Genomic DNA, 20,002 nt, shown 5'->3' on the forward strand with positions numbered 1-20,002 from the left:
GAATTTTAACTGTCGTTAATGTATATATCTATGTATGTCTTTGTAAAATTAAGGAAAGGGTAGAGCAATGTGAATTAATAGTTAGGAGTGACAACCATCAGCACAACATGAGAAATAACTGGAAACTGGAACAGCCTTTTTCTAGATTAAGTGTGTCACAAAACTGGTTTGATTGTATCAGCATAAAAATGTTCAATATGCTGCCTCATTGGGTACACCAGTTAAACTTAAATAAATTCAAAATGGTTTTGTATAGATTTTTGGTCAATAAGCCTTTTTATAGTCTTAAAGAATATCTTGAGTTGCCCTTGACTGACCTTAACCTTGCCTTTTTAAGCTTTAGACGGTGATTCAAGTTTTAGGTTTTAAGGAAATGTCAGCACTTTTGATGAAATGTTATTGTTAAATGTATTTTGTTAAATGTAATGTAGAGATAGGCTAGATTTTAAACTTGACTTGGTCTATTACTTGTAAAAGTTAAATGACTTAATAAATTCTTGATGATCTAGACCTAGGCCTAGGAGTACTTTCTGTACTTGACACGTCCGTTGACAATGAATCATTAGGCCTAACCCTTTCTTAAGTCTTGGTAAAAGAAAATCTATTTCCTACAAAACGTCTTTTTTTAATCTTTTTTATCCTAGGCATCTTGAAACACTCAAGATAAACTGTATGAGTTCACAAGAATTACTGCTCAAAGAAACAGTAATAGATTGTACAGAACAAAAACACAAACAAGATGTAAACAATAATAATATGTGTCAGATGTCAGATTACAGACTGCCGATGAATTTCTATATTGTAAACAGAGTAGCCAACCTACAACACGAAATATTACAGGCAATAAGAGGATGTATACTATAACAAAGTACATGTCATGAATCAGTAAGTTTAATGTAGCAACCATTTAATTAATGGTCAACTGATTTTCCACAGAGTGCCATGGTGCTTGAAGTACATATTCTAGGAAGGCAGCCTCATTCAAACGCCTACAATCCCTATATTTCAAAAACCATTCAGTAGGCTTTAAAGAATATAAGATTGTGTTTTGAAATTGCAGGGATTGGAAGTTGCCCTTTGTGAACAATGTCATTAAGATCGCAACTGCAATAATGTCTAAGAAGGTATGGGATTTAGTATTGTGGTGTGTAGCATCCAGTGGTACAATAGACATGTTGTAACAGTTAAACATAGTAGTAAGTTGGCTCTAATCATATTTCTGTGTTTTCATGAGTAAGTCACTATTCATGTTACCCATGATCAGTATACAGCTGTAGTTCGGCATCAGTAAGAGAAATCCTCAAAGCCAGTCAGATGTCCTATCTTAGGAGGGCGGTAAAGTCCCAGAAGTAGTAAGCTGGCGCAGGCTGCTCTGCCACCAGACCAGGGTGCTACAGATACTTATGCACACATTCATGCAATCCTTTCGTTTAAAATAATACACCAATATGAAAAAATTAAACAAATATTTCATGTTTGATATGAAGATATTGAAATACACACATCCTTGTACTCCATACAGATAATACTAATCAATAAATACAGTGGTACTAAAATAAAGGAAGAAAAATAGATAAACACATGAATGTAAATAAACCTTTTAAATAATTGATAACTAATAAAATTAAAATAGTTTTTAAGCGTGCAAAATGGATGTAAATAAAACAAAGTTAAATAAGAAACATTTCTTAAAGTTCTAAACAACATACAACTTGTTAAAAATATATAAATAAATTATTACGTATACAACATAGTTAAGACTTTAATTCCTATAAATGACATTGAATCGTTGTCCTGAAGGTTAATTATATATCGGTTTGCTTTGTAACACTCATACTCCTACAAACACAATAATTATATCACAAGGTCTGTCAGAAAAGTTCCTGTCCTGCGTTTATATCTTTGCGTCCGAGTGGCCTCTGAGGGGTATCAGTGTAACTAGTAGTGCCCCACAAACTACCTGAATACTGTAGTTTCTGGCTGAATACCTTTGGTTGTGCACAGCGTGTCTAATGTGTTTTTTTTGTTCGTCGCATTTGTGTACTGTTGAAAATGAAGTTTTGATTATAACCGTAAACTCATCCATCACCAGTAATAATTTTCTTAAGGACATTTCCTTCATATCTGACCATTTTCAAATCGTCCAGAAGGATTTCACAGTGAAGGTTTTTCTTCTTGGTTGTGACAATTCCTGAAGAAATTTCACACACACTCGAGTCAATCTCAAAATCTTATTCAAAATTTCTCAAACAGTATTTTTTGGTATTCTGAGATTATTTTCTAGCCTACAAACAGTTAATCGACAATCACCTTCAAAGGCAATTTCACCAGCATCTCATCCATGTACTTTCCTTGTTCTTCTTTCATGCCAAAAACCCGCAAGTTGTCTCACCACTGGTACTGTTCGAACCTGTCAGCCCTATGAGCCCAACCCTGATTTATAAGTGACTGCTGATGCTTAAGTCCTGCCAAGCCTTTAATATTTTTATTTCTGTCACTTATTGTGTAAGTGGCATTGAGAGTGGCAGACACCATCTCCGAGATCTGAATCGCCACAAGATGGCCAATGTGTGCATCAACACTGTCGTCTGATAAAGCAGCCTGGACAGCAGTTATAGTGGCAAGGCTGAGTCTGACACAGCTTACTGGGCAGGTTGTTTGTCCTTCGATCCTGCTCCACTGTGTCTACGCGTCCTGACAGGTGACATTTTTTTATTAATTAAAATCAATTGATAGGCAGATGTGTGCACTATGTTGTCTTATTTTAAACCAGTAAACACCCTAAGGGTGACACACATTTAGATAATTAAGCAGAGCACAAAGACTCAGGTGTGTAGGCTACTATATCATACTCTCATACTCTATAGAGCTTATTGCTTCAGTTAAGATCTATCCACAAGGAGGTATTTTGGTAGTCTGGACAAGAGTGGATCAGTTGTTTTTAGCAGTTTTTGGCAGAACTGCTGAAACTGTAGACTGGTTGGCATCATGGTTCACTTTTGGAGTGCGCAAAAGGCCCTTGAAGCTTAAGTGCATGACAATAGGCCGCCCCTTAGAAGGAGAAGAAGATAAAACATGTAATAGGCAAGTTTTGGGGACTCAAACCAAGGGTTTTACATTGGCTGTATGTTTCTGTGATCAAATCTGTCTTTACATTAGGAGCTGTAGTCTGGTTCTAAAACAAAACATAGCACAAGTTTTGGAATTATAAGGATCTGGCTATACAAGGAAATGGTAGTCCCTAAAGCTACGTTTTCCTAGACGCGCATTATACAGCGCCGCGTATTATCCTGCGCCGCGCATCTAACTGCGTCGCGTAACCAAACACTGGTTTGTACAGAATCAAGTGGAATTGTTTTCCTAGGCGCGTCACTGCGTCGGCGCGATATACGGCGCCGCGCAACGACGCCACACCACTGCTCCGAGAGCAGTCAGTCACCTTCATTGCGCCGCGCAACACCATGGAGACCATCGCGTCCAGTGTTAAATCGGCAATAATGCAATATTCTAAACGTCGCGTCGGTAATTTTCAGGGGATTGACGAACGCAGATGCTACTGATAATACAATTGCGGAGTCAATCACTGCTACTGATAATGAAGATGTAGTACCTATCAGTCACACTACATCTGGAGGGGAAAGTGATGGTGGACCAGATGAAGATTTGGAAGCTGGACAGACTTTTGAGTTGGATGAAACAGCTCTACCTCCGCCCCAACAACAGGTGAAAAAGTCTTCACAAGAAGTGGGCAAGAAGACTTAAAAACCAAACTACACTTGTGAATATGTTAAAAGAAAGAATGGATGGACAAAAGAAATTATTAAAATAGAACTAAGTAATTTGTCTTTCTGTGATCAATCGTTTACACAGACCCCTCATACTTCCCGTCCAACTTCTGCGTATTCATCTCACACATCAACAACCTGGGGAGAGGAAACTGACGATTCTTGGTTGACACAGCTATAAAGTTTAAATGTATTTTGATTTTTGTATGTATATGAGAAGTTGTATCCAGAATTTGTAATAAATACACCCTTTTGAAAAAAATGTGTGTTTGTTAACAACCTGTTTCACCTACCTCAATGTGACGGCAAGTTTCACCTCAGCAGTTGAGGGATTTTTCACACGATTAGAAGGCTACACGGTTACATCTTCACGTATGAGGTCAGTAATGTGTGAAAACTGTCCACGCGTAAGTCTAAAATATTCTTTAAATTGAACGTCATCAGTAAGCAAATGTCTTTTAACTAAAATAGTGTAAGCTCCCTCGTGATCTCTTTCTTTGAACATTTCTCTGCATGATTCTCTGCTAGGTATTAACGTATGTAAAACTGCACAGTCTACTTCCATGTCTATAGCGGCTTCTTGAAGAAGAAGTAAAGCTGCGGCACGCACATGTATATAGTCCGACATGACTTGAGGTTGGGACCAGACTGCTGCACTGCGCCCCGATGTTGCGCGTCTAGGAAGACACTTAATTCCCGCGATCACAGAATGTCGACAACGCATTTAGATGCGCGGCGCAGGAAAATACGCAGCGTTGTATAATGCGCGTCTAGGAAAACGTAGCTTTAGGGATTTTGCTTTACATTTTCCAAGTAGACATCACTGCTATTATGGTGTGTGTGCTTATGGGAATTTTCATCTGCTGTAAAGGGATAAGGCAATGGACATTTTCACTGATTGCCCAGCACCTTTAAAGGCATTGGACTTCTGCATGTTTACCTCCAAACTTATTTGGGATTGTTACTAGGGGTTTCCTCTTTTGGTAGGATCAACAAAATTACTATCTTCTGAGGTTTTCAGCTTTGTAGTAGAGTGTCAACTTCAGTAAAAAGGCGTTAAATGGAATCAGAATCAGTATTAGTTTAATCATTTTACTATGTTTTGACAAGGTATGGGCCAGAAAACCTAATTAAAGTCACAACACCGGCTATGTAAGCACAAGAACTAAAAAAAACAATGCTGTTTGCTTATTCCATGGCACAAGAAGAATCAAGGAAATGAAAGGGCTGATATTTAGCCAAAATTTGCATCTGATCTTCTTTCTATGGTATTATCTTTTTGGTGAATGGGCCTAATCACAGGATCCGGATATTCTGATAAAACATCTTTAAACAGTCAGTTTACTTAGAGATGATCGATGCTATGCGATGAACAATACAACATTGGAAAATACTTCTTTTACTGTCTTCTGTTAGCTAAAAATCGCTTAGGCATCTTTGGCACTCTGGAGACCTGAATATTTAGTGTTTTGTGGCTAATGCTTGATTTAATACTTAATTATTACAGAAAAACCGAAACCTTCGAGTCTTTAAGTATTTTACAATAGGCCACCAGTCAGTTGTACAAAACTGGTAAAATTTATGATAAAAAATCACCAAAAAATTTGTTTTAAGCTTATATAGGAGTGTTGAAAAGTCTAGAGACATAATTTATCTCCGAATGAAGGGAGATATGAGATTGGAATTTTGTTGTTATTGTTAGGTTGTTAAATACTATTTTTCATGTACTGTACATTCATACTCTGTCCAGGGAGGAGGGTCCTGTGGAGGTTAGAAGAAAAGTTTAAGTATAAGCATGGATGGAAGTTGTTTTTGAAATTAGAGGTTATTTTGTGCTTAAACTTTACTGAAAACTTTATCTCAAAAGTTGACCCATTACGGAACAGCAATTATTTTAATGTTCATATTTTCCATGTTACATCATTTGCTGTGAACATTACAGTCACAGAAATTTATATTGATATGCTACTAATAAGCAAATATTTGTATTTTGTTATTATTTTACATATTATCTTATTAATATAAATAATTAACAAATTTTACATGGTCAAAGTTGTTAGGGTTAGTTTCCTTAAGATTTCCTAGACAGACGAAGTAACCAATATCTTGTTTATAAAAGATTCACACTAGTACTTATCATTATCAGCATGCATTGAACTTAAAATATTCCTTGAAAAATAAGACGGTTTTACCTATGTAGGATCCAAATTTATACAGTAGTCCAGTTGTCATTAGAATTTAGGAGTTTATAATCCCCCATAATCACAAATCACAATTTAAATAATATCTTTAACTAAAACTCAAAATCTTTGAGATGTCATATATTTTATTATAAAATAAATATAGGTTTATCAAACATCAGTATGAGTATCTTAAGGTGGAGTACAAAGTAAATACTTACATCCAATCTCTCCTCTGATAACTTGACAATTTCAAAAAATACGCCCATTTCTGAAACAAAACAGAACTTATTAAGTACATGAATCAATTAAGAAATACAGGATAAGTTCAATGTCCATATTCTAATTCTAGCTTCTTCCATTCAAGAGATAAAAGACCTTTTCAACAGTGTCTCCTGTATAAGTACAGGATAAGTCCCTTTGTTGGTCCTCTCCTGGGAGAGATCAGATTGCAGATTACATGTATATTTGCAGATTTCAAAGGATGCTATGTATTAGTAGTATCAGTGGAGTTATAAGCTCCTATGTAACTGTCACACTCAAGGCTATCATAGGAAGTATACCACTGGGACACAAAGTGAAAAGGACAGCTGGAATAATTTCAATAAAGCTGTTAAGAAAAAAGGTGAGTCTACAGGCTCAGAAGAATATATGGCAATTATATATTAATTTTTCTGATGCTGTAATGATAACAAATGTAACTCAGAAAACAAAAAATCTAAACCTTCACAAAAATAGTAAAGTGAAAAGACCAAGGCTATTTAGTTTTGACAATGATAATGACAGTGTTGGCCCAGGCACGATGACTCAGCAAACTACTAGGACTAGAGCTACACCTCGTACTGTGGGTTGCCCACCTAACTGTAGATCGGACAATGACAATGTGAATAATGTCAGGTAATCTGATACCATTCAGTGGAATAAAGTTACTGAGGAAGATAACCCTGAAATTGTACGTACTTTAAGTTTAATGGATATGGTACAGCCAGACACTGCACACCTAAGAACTGTAGGTCCTTAACAGTTTACAAAGGTAAATAATAACAGGCTAGATACAAACAGTGTCCTGAGGAACTGGAAAAAGTTACTGTCAACGAAATGCATGCGTTCATTGCCTTTTTACTCAACATCCGTGTATAAATAAAAAACCCAGGCTATCCCATTATTGGAACGCACAGCCCAGTCAAAGTTTAACATTTATTCACATGGTTGACATACAGGACATTCCAAAACCAGGTCAACCCAACTTTAACCCCTTTACTCGATTTCAGCAATTAGTCAATCACTTTAATAGAACATCGAGGCATTTGTTCAATCAAAACAAATTTATTTTTATATAAAAGAGCATGACTGCAAAGAAAAATCACACACAGCTTCTACAATACTTAATCAAAAAGCATCATTATAGGGAGGTAAAATTGTGGTCCATTTTCGATTTCGTAACTCATTATTGTTAATGTTTTTTTTTTAATTTTTTATATAAGGGAGCTTCTACAAATGAAGTTGAAGATCCTGCAAGAAGAAACAGCCTTGGTTTTTATGTAGTTACAACATTATTAGCTATGTGTGGTTTACTAAACAAAGTCTACACCACACATAATGATGCTGGTTTTGGTAGAATGATGATAAATTGATAAATATTGTACAAAGAAAGTAGTGATAGACAGAATGGACTTTTTATCAGTAGTTGAAAATTTATCTCAGGAGTGGCTAACAGTAAGAACTGAACAAAATTTACCAAATATGACTGGTAGGGCTGCAGCGACACCTAAAACAGTGGGTGGTGGAGATACCGTAGCAAGTCAAAAATGGTATTTATAACTACCTTTGGGTAGAAAACTTAACTCTAACTCAGACCCAAAGTCCAACGACTTAGACCGCTCGGCCATCGGCACTACCTTTTCATTTTGGCACCCCTGGTCAGTTTGTTGTGCTACAAGTGCTGGAGGCAAAAGGAAAAAAAAAAAGTACATAGCGATGCATTACTGGTAAAAAAGGAGTCTGCACACTATGTTTTCTGAACCACAAGTGTTAAAACTTTGTGAACAATTCAACGTAAGGCAAATTTGTATACAGTTATCATATATGTAAATAAGCAATACCAAGGTATCACATTTTTATATTTTTTATATTATGGCTTTGAAAGAATGGTTTTCTCTATTATTTTATGGAAATCAACTGCCCAACCTCAGAAACTCCGAAAAACACACTTTTTGAGATGTTGTGGAAACATGTGTACTGAATGATTTTTATAAAAAAATAGTTAATTTATATCCGAAAATAAAGATTTTACGGGCCAATTTGTACAATGGTACATACAGGTCTAAAAATAGGCCCAGTATTATTCAGGCCTTCTTTAGGACAAATTTAAGTATTTCTCACAATGAATTGAAAAATTTTCTCCCGTACAGAAAGAGTTAATTATGTTTGAAATTGTATTACTTTTCACTAGGTAGACCACTTTCCTAATATCAGATCGCATTGAACGAACTTTGGGTATGGTCGAAACAAAAAAAAGAGCTCACATGTGCTCTGAGCACGAATTTCAGTACTATCTCGAGGATATTTTTCTTTTTTTGCCAGAAATGCAAGGTGGTGTCCAAGCCCGCACCGGTGGGCAGGGTCACTTTGATTTAGGCTTTCTCACGTGACCTGAACTTCAATTGAAGTACTATCTCAAGTATGTTTTTCTTTTTTTGCTAAAAGTGCAGGGTGGCGCCACCGAAGCCCACACTGATGGCCAGGGACAATTCCAATGTAATTTCAATTATTATTTAGGCTTTCCTCCCTTTTATATCTATTGTACTACTCCTCTAAACACTTATTTTCTTACTTTAAGTGAAATGTTGACAAATAGTATGAATTGGCTAGAAAAAGATTTAAAACATTTTTGTATACTAAGTGTAAATAGACCCACACATGTAGTTTTAGCCTCAGTTCACTTAAAACTTAGTAATATCAATTCAGTAACAGCTGGTAACATGTTACTACGGTAACAGGTTACTGGAACGTAATACCTCTACACATTATTTTGTAATAGGTTATTAACAAATAATGGTATTTCAGACCTGTTAAGTAATTATTATAAGTACTAGATGCTGCTCAAATTTTATACAAACAAAGTTGTATTATTTTCTATAATCTAAAATGTATATATTTCTTTAACATATAGAAATATAGCTTCAATATAACATAATCTTTAAAGTCTATAACGTAACTCAGTTTGACATTATTGTTCCAAATCAATTGAAACCAAGTTAAATCATGTGTATGGTATTTGAGTAATGGACTCTACAGACGGGAAATACGGTTGTTTGTCAATAACTATTACAAAATAAAGTGTTATTATGTTCCTATAACATCTTAGTATTCAAAATTTTTTTAAATCACTACAATTTAACATAGACTGATAAACTAATATATTTATAAACGGATTAATTCCAATGTTTACTATACATGGGTACTACAAAGTACCCAATCTACTATTTGTTATTAGACTATACATACATACGTAATATAAAAATAAAAATTTAAAGATAACCTTAATAAGCGCTCACATGATCTTTGCTTGAATGTGGGTACTATCTTGAGGGATATTTTTCTTATTTCAACAGAAGTGTGGATTCAGCGCCACCAAGGCTCATACTGATGCCAGGGGCATTTCTGATTGGTATTTTCTCAACCTTAGACCACATCCCAGATCGTCCAACATCTCAACGTCAGATCATGTTGTAAGATTTTGGACATGATCAAAAATCGGGAAAGTACAGATCGGAATGCTTCTAACCATCAGTGTGGGCTTCGGTGTTGCACTGCTTTCGGAAAAGAAAAACATCTCTCGAGATAGTACCAAATTCAAGCTCAGATTAAGTAAGAGCTTGTAAAGGTTATTTTTAACTTTGGTACTACTAGTAACATATTAAGGGTAACCTAATCTAAACCTAATTATATTGCATAGTGTAATATTTCCATTCCTAGGTCTCATTGCTTGCACGAGATGGCCTTGGCTGTTACTGATTACTGTGTAACCCAAAACCAAAAAATCATTATGACAACAAATCATTCAGCCTAACTGTGACTGTAACAGTATCTCGGTAATAGGTTACCACTGAATTATATTTTACTCACACTAATACTGCAGATCTGTAATGCCAACAATTACAGTGGTTACGCACATGTTTTATTTGTGTTCAACACGTTTATCATTCAAAACAGTAAAAAGTAAGTAAATGTTATACTGTTTTGTTTGTTATATTTTATAAATACACATATCCTAGATTGTTTTTTTTTTTGTATCTATTAGGTTAAAGGCTGACCCGGCAAATCACGAATTTGACGTTATCAACGTATTTTGCTCATCTTCCTGAAAAAAAAGGAGGAACAAGAGGAGCACCATCTTGTTGGATGATTGCTTGATCCATTTCTGGAACCGTAAAATGGGGCAAGACTTGTTCATTTAAAACCTATTCCTACCTATTCCCAGTCATTGTACTGTCTGAAATGTAGTAAGATAGCATCCCATTACAACTGACAGCTGCCCAAACATTAATTCTTTTTGATTTGAGAAGAGTCTGTTCAAGAATGTGTGGATTAATGGTGTTGTTATAATTACAATTATGCCCTTTTACAGCACCATTAGGGTAAAAAGTGGACTCTAAAAAAACAATTTGAGTATGTTAATTAGAATCTAGGTCATGAAACTCAATGATACAAGAACAAAATTCCAGTCTCCTGTCCAGATCATCTTCAAGAAGATTACGGACTAGGTGACTTTTGTAAAATTTAATTTTGTTTTTCTCAATTATTCTCTGTACTGAAGAGTTTGGAACACCAGTTTAAGTTCAACCTTCCTTAGTGATTTCGGTTTACCTGTAGAGCGGAGCACTGATGTGCATACTAGTACTTCTCTTTCCTCGTTTGATCCTCTAGAGTACTTTTTTTACGACACTTCCAGTTTCTAACAAAATATTTTTACACTTAGTTATTGTTGGATTGCTAGGTGGTTCAACTCCTGGATAGGCAATCTGAAATTGTCTAATTGCTTCTGTAATGTTGTCAAAAGCAATAGCTCATGCACAATACTTCACTTTTTGTTCAACATTAAAAGCCATTTCTCAAACTTCAATATGTAAAACTGTAATGGAGGAGGTTAGGTTATGTTTTTATAGCACAAGTAATATTCTTCAATCAAACAGCTGTTTTCAACAATGAGCATTATTAAACATCTGTTCCTTAAAACTGCAACGCAGTAATTAAATCAGGTAATTCAAGAAATTAATTAAAAGCAAAATAGTAAAAGTTTTGATATGTCACCATTTTGTTTCATCAATTGCTAGAGATCTGAAATTTTTACAGAATATTTTAAAAACTTATTTAATGAATTGTGTAGAGTTTGAAAATGTTTAGTGCATAAAAGGGAAAGTAATATAAAATCAAACATTTAAACCTCTTCGTGGGACACTCTGTATATACATACTGTATACAGTAACTAATTGACGAAAATCCGAAAAGTACAGACATGCTTAACAATATCGCCTGCTATCGGAAACAAGTAGAAGGTCAGACTTTAGGTTGGTTATCCTGATGAATAACTTATGCCAAGGTGAGATAGGAGGGGTTCTACTATATTTTATTTCTCTTCTTTAACGTCAGTAATTGAATTCACTTTCCTTGTTTCATGTGCCCCAGGAGGAAATAGTTTGTGTTCACAACATGATTCAGACTGTTAGTTTTTCATGTGGTATTTTCTTTTAGTGTACCCTTTAAGTTGTTTTTAAAACAGGAGACTTTTATCTTTCGTTGCAACAGAAAAAATTCGTAAACGTAGTAAAAAAAAAAGTTATAAATGTTGTAATTTTACAAAATCGGCCCGGGAGTGTTCATTTTTTTAAAGAAAGCAAAAAGACATAGAGACAAATTTTGGTTTGGTGACCATGTTGTTGCATTTGAAGCCACTGAGACAACGCTATATTTTGTTGGAGTTTGGTGTTTCTGCACATTCTGTGGTGGACTGGTATTCTTTCTGCCGCGAAGTGTATTTCCAACACATTTCAATTACGTTGAAGAAAAATGGCGATCCTCTGACAATCGTTGAAATTGATGAGGCCAAATCTGGAAGGAGAAATTACAAACGCGGCAGAAGATTTCACGGACAGTGGGGTTTTGGGGGAATCAAAAGGCAGGGCAGAGATTCCTTCCTTGTTCCTGTTGAACAACGTGACAGGGACATCCTGCTTGATGTAATTAAAGAATGGATTCTGCCAGGTATGAAATTTGTTAGCAACTGTTGGAAGGCCTAAAACTGTCTCAGTGATGAGGGATTCAGACACTTCTCCGATCATTCTAATAATTTTTTACCCTGATACCGGTGCACATACAAACAACATTGAAAGACACTGGCGAGAAGTCAGGGCAAACATCCCTCATTATGTTGTCTGGGGTGACCATTTTGTAGGGTACCTGGCAGAATTTCTTTTCAAGGCCAAATACACCACCCACATTACAGGCTCCATCACTTTTTTGTTGCTGCCGCTCAGCTCTTATCACCAACACACTAATGGTAAGTGTTCTCTATTAATGTTTTATATATTAATATTATGGTTTTTCACGATTTATTACGTTTATTCAATTCAATTCTTTTTATTGCATAAGGTACACAGAAGTACATCGCAATTGTCAATATAGTATAAATCTAAACTTAAGTATAAAAGTGCTATCAACAAAATCAAATTGAATAGTAGTCAAAAGAAAGAAATAAGCACACAAAAACAATTATTAAAATTAAAATTTAAAACTCACTGTCAGAGAGGAATTCATTTACACTAAAATTCCTTTACTATTAACCCTTTGAGTGCCACAGCATATTTCCCAAGTCATACGCATAAATTGCCGGAGCATTGCCTTCTGTTTTGCAAGCGTGTGGGGAAAAAACTATATTAAAAAAACTATTCAACCGATTTGAATAATTTTTTTTTTGGTTTGTGTGTTATAAATATAAAACAAGGTATTTTTTTCCATATAATATTATAATTTTATTTTTATTTACACAAAAAGAATATAGGTTATAACAAAAAACTAAAAAATGAAAAAAAATAAATTTCAAGTTTGAACTAAAATTTTATTTATACAATATTTTTTTAAATTTTTTTTAGCTATACCATATGAAAGAGCATGAAAAACTGAACAAAAATCATGCATAATATGGTGTGTTACAGTAATATTTAACCAGATACTGCAATATATACAAAATACAACAAAAAGCAATTTTTGTTCAAGTTTGTTAAAAGTTTAGAAACAATATTATAACTACCCTATTTCACTCAATGACGACTGTAAAATACTAATTATATAAAAAGTATATAAAAAATATACACAGGCCTACAATATAACCTTACTTCTATAACCTTACTTCACCTAAAATCAATAGTTTGATTGGAACTTGCGTTTTAGTTCATCACCAATCCAACAATAAAATATATGTCACTAAACACGGAAAAAGAAGTTTGTAAATGCATTGTAAGTTTTACTGAACACAATTGCAGAATAGTAATAACAACAGTTTTCAGCATAAACACACGAAACTAGCACAATGTAAACACACAATGAACGAAACTGTGTAGTTAATGGCAACAAGTAGCAGCTGACCAACTATTGCGTCATCTGTTTTTTTCTGATGACAAAATAACTACAAGGGGGGGCGGTGAACAATAAAAATCAATCACAATTGATAGTTCGAAACTTGTAGATTGCCGTGAAATAAGTTATTTGTCAAAACAAAAATGAATTATATGTGATATTAATTAAATAAAAATCGTCTACTGGGTAGATGCCGGCAATTTATCCACATTTCACAACATCTACTATGTAGACGCTGCGGCACTCAAAGGGTTAAATATCTCCTCAGGTTCCTTTTAAAAATTGTCAGTTCACAAACCTCCTTCAAATTTTGAGAGAGAGCATTATAAAAAATTACACCAGCGTGCATCACTCTAGTCTCGTGCAGGGACAATCGATGTGAGGGAGTACGAAGCAAAGTGCCGTGCCTCTTCGGGTAGGCATGAGTGCTTCCCACTGACACAGATGCTTCCTCACATACATGACAACTCTAAAAGTGTAAAGGGATGTCATTGTTAGAATGTTGAGACTCCTAAATAAACCACAGCATGAAAGAAGATTTGTGACTCTGCATATGATCCGTACAGCTCTCTTTTGGACCAAAAATGCATGTTCTGCAGGAGAGGCTCTACCCCAGACCTCAATCCCATACGCCAACAACGAAGCGAAACACCCGTGGTAAGCAGTTACCAACCCATCTCTGTCCATAAAAGTACTCAGAGTTCGTAATGCAAAACACACTTGACTCAGTTTACCACACAACCCAGATACATGAGTAGACCACTGCAATCTACTATCGATGGTTACACCCAGGAAACACATAGATTTAGATGGTTCTAATGAAGTTTCATTTATGTTAATCAATAAATCAGAGTGTGTTGCTTATTTTTTGTTAGAAACTGAATAAATGTGGTTTTCTTAGAATTCAACATTAGGTTATTTTTCAAGAGCCAACTGTCAATATTTACGAGGGAAGAAGATGCTCGTAGATCCACGTCACTATCCGAGCCACCGAGAAGAACCGTAGCATCATCCGCGTAAAGTACCAAATTGGCGTCCCCCCTGCACACATGAATATCGTTAATGTAGAGGATAAAAAGTAATGGGCCTAGAATGGAACCCTGCGGCACCCCATACTTGTTCTCAATCAAACCTGATTTCGAAAACCCAACTTGAACAAACTGCTGCCTGTGAGACAAATACGATTGTAGCCATGAAAGAGCTACGCCTCTAACTCCATAACCTTCCAGCTTAGAACACAATATGCTATGGTCTACACGATCGAACACCTTTGAAAGGTCGCAAAAGATTCCTAAGGCTGCCTGGCGTTTTTCTAGGTGGTCAATAATTTGGTCAACAAGAGAAATCACTGCGTCAGCTGTTGAATGATTCTGTCTAAATCCAAACTGATTTGGGACCAGTACATTGTGGCGCTGTAAAAAGGCAGTCAAACGAGAACAAACAAATCTCTCCAGCACCTTAGATAAAGTAGGCAAGAGAGACACCGGTCTGTAGTTGTCCGCACATTCCCGATCACCTTTCTTAAAAACTGGCACAACTTTAGCTATTTTGAAACAATTTGGGAAAACACCACCTGCAATTGATTCATTGAACAGAATACACATTTGATTTATAAAACAACCGTAACATTGCTTCAACAACCAAGCGGACATTTCATCAACCCCCGAAAACTTTTTGGTTTTCATTGATATGATGCTTTTTTCTATCTCATCCGGTGTGATTGGCGTAAAAAAGCAAGATTGAGGGATTACTCTTCCTCGTGAACAGGCTCCACTATCCAAACGCAAGCCATCAATTGGTTGTACATCACAGAAGACTGAATTAAATATGCTAGCAACTTCCCCAGGTGAATCAACCACAACTCCTCCATTCAACAAAGCAATATTTTCATGCGGTTTCGTGTCTCTAGTTTCACGTTTGATAATTTCCCAAACTGTCTTTTGTTTGTTGTCGCTATCGGAAATTGCTCTAGATGTTAGTAAACGTTTACGGCAGTTTATAAGATTCCTCAGAATAGTACGACGTCGATTGAGCAGGCGTTTCAAATCCGGATCACCAAAATCCCTAACCAAAATTGATAGATCTCTGTTTTTGGACGCCATCTCCTTAATTTTGTAATACACTTTGTAATTACACTTTACATAAATTTCTTTGCATTATATTTCAATTTATATTATGCCACTCTAGAATTTGATATTTTACTGATACGTACTATCTCGAAGGATGTTTTTCTTTCATTGACATCAGCACGGGGCAGGTGGCGCAGCCCGCGCTGATGGCCGGACGCACTCGTCTCAACCTGATAACAACTAATTAATTTGTCACTCGAAATTAAGAAAAACATCGTTCATTTGGGTAAAAATTCTGCTCATTTCAGTATTATTTTTCATTTACGTTTCTAAAGATGGCGCCACATCCAATAATGTCATCACGAGGTTGAATCACGGTTACACGTCGCCAAACGTGGATGTACACCATGGAAATATTGCTCGGCGTGTGGTGAACAGTTGTTCCATTTTTTATGTTCTACAACTTCTTTATTTCTCATTTCCACCCCGTCAAACCTTATATATTGTTTTGTTTACTAGAACGATTTCAATAACTTAATAACGCAAAACTTGTATTTTACCGCTCCAACCGTTACTTTCACAATTACCGGTTTTTTATTTACCATAACATTATAACATCACGTGACCTTTTGTGACCATGATTCAACCTCGAGGCAAGTCAGAGATAACGTGTACTGTAGGTTGGATCGAGTGAGTGCGTGACAATCATGGATCAACCATCACCTAGTTCGACCAATTGTAGTGAACTGGTGTGTCGTAAATATTATCTGCGGCTGGGACTGATGACGTATTGTTATCTGAACGCTTCGGGGCAGAAGTCAGTGCTTCAATAGATATCGTGTACTGTAGTTTGGATCGAGTGAGTGCGTGACAATCATGGATCAACCATCCACTAATTCAACCAATCGTAGTGAATTGGTGTGTCGGAGTGTTTTGTCGGGCATGTTACGAGGTTACGTTTCGACCGAAACGAGATTATTTAGTTTCTGTACATTCTGTGGAACACACTAATGGTAAGTGTTCTCTATTAACCCTAGAAGTGTGTCCATGTTACCAAAGATAAAACGTCAGTCCATTTTTGACGTGTTGCAAGGTTTTTTTAAAAAATTCGTAAAAAATACTTAATATCAAGAAAACATATAGTGTTATATATCTTTTTTCTTCTCAGAAGTTGTACTATTTGAAATAGGAATAAATGTTTTGATATTCTTTGGTTTAGTATATACTTTTATGAAAATAATGAGAAATTGCAAAAAGTTTTATATGAAAATTTCAAGTTTGGACCTCTGTAAGGTATTGAAATATTACAGTAAGGTCAAAATGTTAAATGTATAAAATGTAGAGAATTTTATGCCAAATTAAAAAATATATTAAAAAATTCTATTAAACAAAAATTGTAATTTTGCCATTTTTCTTTTTACAAAAGCGAAAATGTACAAAAATGTACAAGGGTTTGGGCTTTTCATTTTTTTACCTCCAAATGTGACTATATATTTATATGAAAAACAGTTTTCTATTGTAAATTATACATGCTATTTGAAAACACTAAAAGTAAACAACAACAAAATAAACTGTTATTTTATTATAAGCTTACAAAAAAAAATCTGTTGAAAAATGAAAATATTTCGTAACAAAATTCAGAAACAAGCTACAAATTTTCACTTATACTTTATGTTTATGTAATTTTTGAATATACCCTTAGTAAGTATGTTTGTTTGGCTAAAATAAAATATAATATATGTTCAAATACTTTGAGAAGGAACTGAGTTATGACATTTTTTGTTAACAGTCGCACGTTGAAGAATTTACTCATAAAAAATAATCTGGTTTGCAATGTAAAAAAAAATATGAAAACATTTTTTTTACTTGTTATATTATGTTAGCACATAATGTTTGAAAGAAATACACTCAATAATTTTTGAAATTGAGTAAAAAATAAATGTTGTGCGTCAAATATTGTAAAACCTTGCATTGTAAAATTGTTGAGAATAGCCTATATAAACAATAGATAGTATAGTTCAAAATAACATTGTTTTATAATGTTTTTGTCATTTCATATGCATTTATGCAGTAGAGTATTTTAACCTGAAAAAATAGAGACCTAAATTATGAAAATCGGTAAAAAAATAAGCTCGTGGTGAAATAAAATGTTCAACAATGGCCGACAGGGATGGGTTGGGTTGGTCTTGATGCGACGCCGTGATTCATCTTTTTCGTTTCGCACTGCCGGAAACCTACTGAACTAAATTTACCGCTGAAAGATTGTACCGGTAGATCGTTTCTTTCACTTTACACTGTTTTTTTTTATTTTCTTTATTGACAATAAATAACTGTGTGAATGTTATTGTACTAACCAGCATAAAATATGCTGGTTTACAACTTTAAAATTGTCCCTTTTTAGAATATTCATAGTAAATCAACTATTCATTATAATGACTTTCTGTTTGCACTGGAGAAAGAATATTTCATTCCGCGTCTATTGACATATGACAGCACCGTTTGCAGGCAATACGTAACTTGCTGTGATTGGTTGAAAATGACGTATTTCTTTGACCCGGCCACCCGCGAAATTCCACTCAAATGATGACGTCTTCAGAAAACATTTCACCACGACCGTAATATTGATGTTAGAAAAAAAAACGTTTATATGAAAATTGTAGAGTGGAATCTCACAATTTCAATGATACCAAAAACATGGTGATTGTTTAAAGATAAATAATTATTTTTAATGAAAAACTGAACCGACATACAATATGCTGGTTCCGCACAACACACATAAATTACAACCGACATAAAATATGCTGGTTCCACACTTCTAGGGTTAATGTCCACTTATATACGTATACATATATTAGGGGTATTCATGATTTATTAAGTTTTTTACACGGTACATAATTGCCTTTCCATTACAATTCAATTTATATTTCTGATCAGCCCTCTAGAATTTGATATTTTACTGATAGGTACTATCTCGAGGGATGTTTTTTCTTTCGTTAACATCAGCGCGGGCTTCGGCAGCACCCTCGGTGTTCAGCCGGAGACACTCGTCTCAACTCGATAACAACTCATTAATTTGTAGCTCGAAATTTAAGAAAAACATTGTTCATTTGGTTCAAAATTCTGCTCATTTCAGTATTATTTTTCATTTACGTTTGCAAAGATGGCGCTGCATCCGATGACGTCATCACTAGATTGAACCATGGTCACAAAAGGTCACGTGATGCCCGATGTGGATGTAGAACATGGAAATATTGCTCCGCGCTTGAACAGTTGTTCCATTTTTGACGTTCTAAAACTTCACTATTTCTCATTTCCACCCCCGTCAAACCTTATATTGTTTTGTTCTGTAGAACGATTCCAATAAGTTAATCAACTCTAAACTCGTATTTTGCCGCTCCGGTCGTTAATGTGACAATTACCAATATTTACAGATATCCAGACACAGCACACAAACAGAACATTAAAACATTAAGAACTTAACTATTTATGTATAGCCTATACCCTCTAAAATCATGTTAGATTTGTCATTTGCACCCATATATATTTTTTGTTCAGGAGGATTAGCAGAATACGTTGATAACCGTCAAATTCATGATTTGCCAGGTCGACCTTTTATCTTATAATTTCCCAATTATGTCATGGTAACTTCACTATTACCATATATGGCCACTTAGCCTATAACAAGATAGCAAAGACAGAAACAATAATTAGGTAATTAGAGTTCACCTACCTTCAAATACCATAATTCTTTTTTTTAAATAATGTACTGTTTGTTTTGGAGATTAATATTTGTAGGAATGTGTACAAGAATTACACCACACAAAACACACTACAGCTGCACAACTTAGGCCTACAGAAACTACTGATATTTTTACAACACAAAGAAATTAAGAGTCAATTTATTAAAGTAATAAAAAGGAGATGAATATCATTCATAAGAAAAAAAAGGAACACGAATTGTCTTATGTATAATATTATAGTTGTAAACTTCAAAAGAATAATTCGTCGTTAGCACCACCTCAGTCTATGTGTCTCTCGACGTCCACATACCACATACCACTGTATGACTCAGAATCAAATCAGGTGGTGCCGGTGTTTGTGACAATGGTGGATGCTGAAGAATTTGAACTAATATTTTTTCCCTCTATTTGCGTAGATGCAAACTTTGGTTATCTATCATGATGCCTCGCTATTTATACTATGTATGTGTTAAGTAATTACAATATTAACTCTTCAATATGGATAGATCGACAAATAAATTTAAGTTTAATTCTTTCTTAATTTAAATTTGAATAAGTCTAGTTAAATGTGTAAGTTACTATATACTGGTGAC

The 20,002-nt window shown here is 34.9% G+C and overlaps 1 protein-coding gene across 1 annotated transcript in view; it reads right to left on the minus strand.

Annotated features, from left to right (window-relative positions):
- Positions 1 to 19,716, minus strand: part of LOC124369756 (microprocessor complex subunit DGCR8) — a 33,281-nt gene extending 13,565 nt beyond the window's left edge. Inside the window, exons 1-2 of the mRNA XM_046827837.1 lie at positions 19,400 to 19,716; positions 6,187 to 6,236 (exon numbers count right to left, since the gene is read on the minus strand). The gene's annotated coding sequence lies outside the window, so the exon portion shown is untranslated. The remainder of the gene's footprint in view (positions 1 to 6,186; positions 6,237 to 19,399) is intronic.
- Between the last annotated feature and the right edge of the window lie 286 nt (positions 19,717 to 20,002).

Source organism: Homalodisca vitripennis, chromosome X, assembly GCF_021130785.1.
Source record: "Homalodisca vitripennis isolate AUS2020 chromosome X, UT_GWSS_2.1, whole genome shotgun sequence".
Lineage (NCBI taxonomy): Eukaryota > Metazoa > Arthropoda > Insecta > Hemiptera > Cicadellidae > Homalodisca > Homalodisca vitripennis.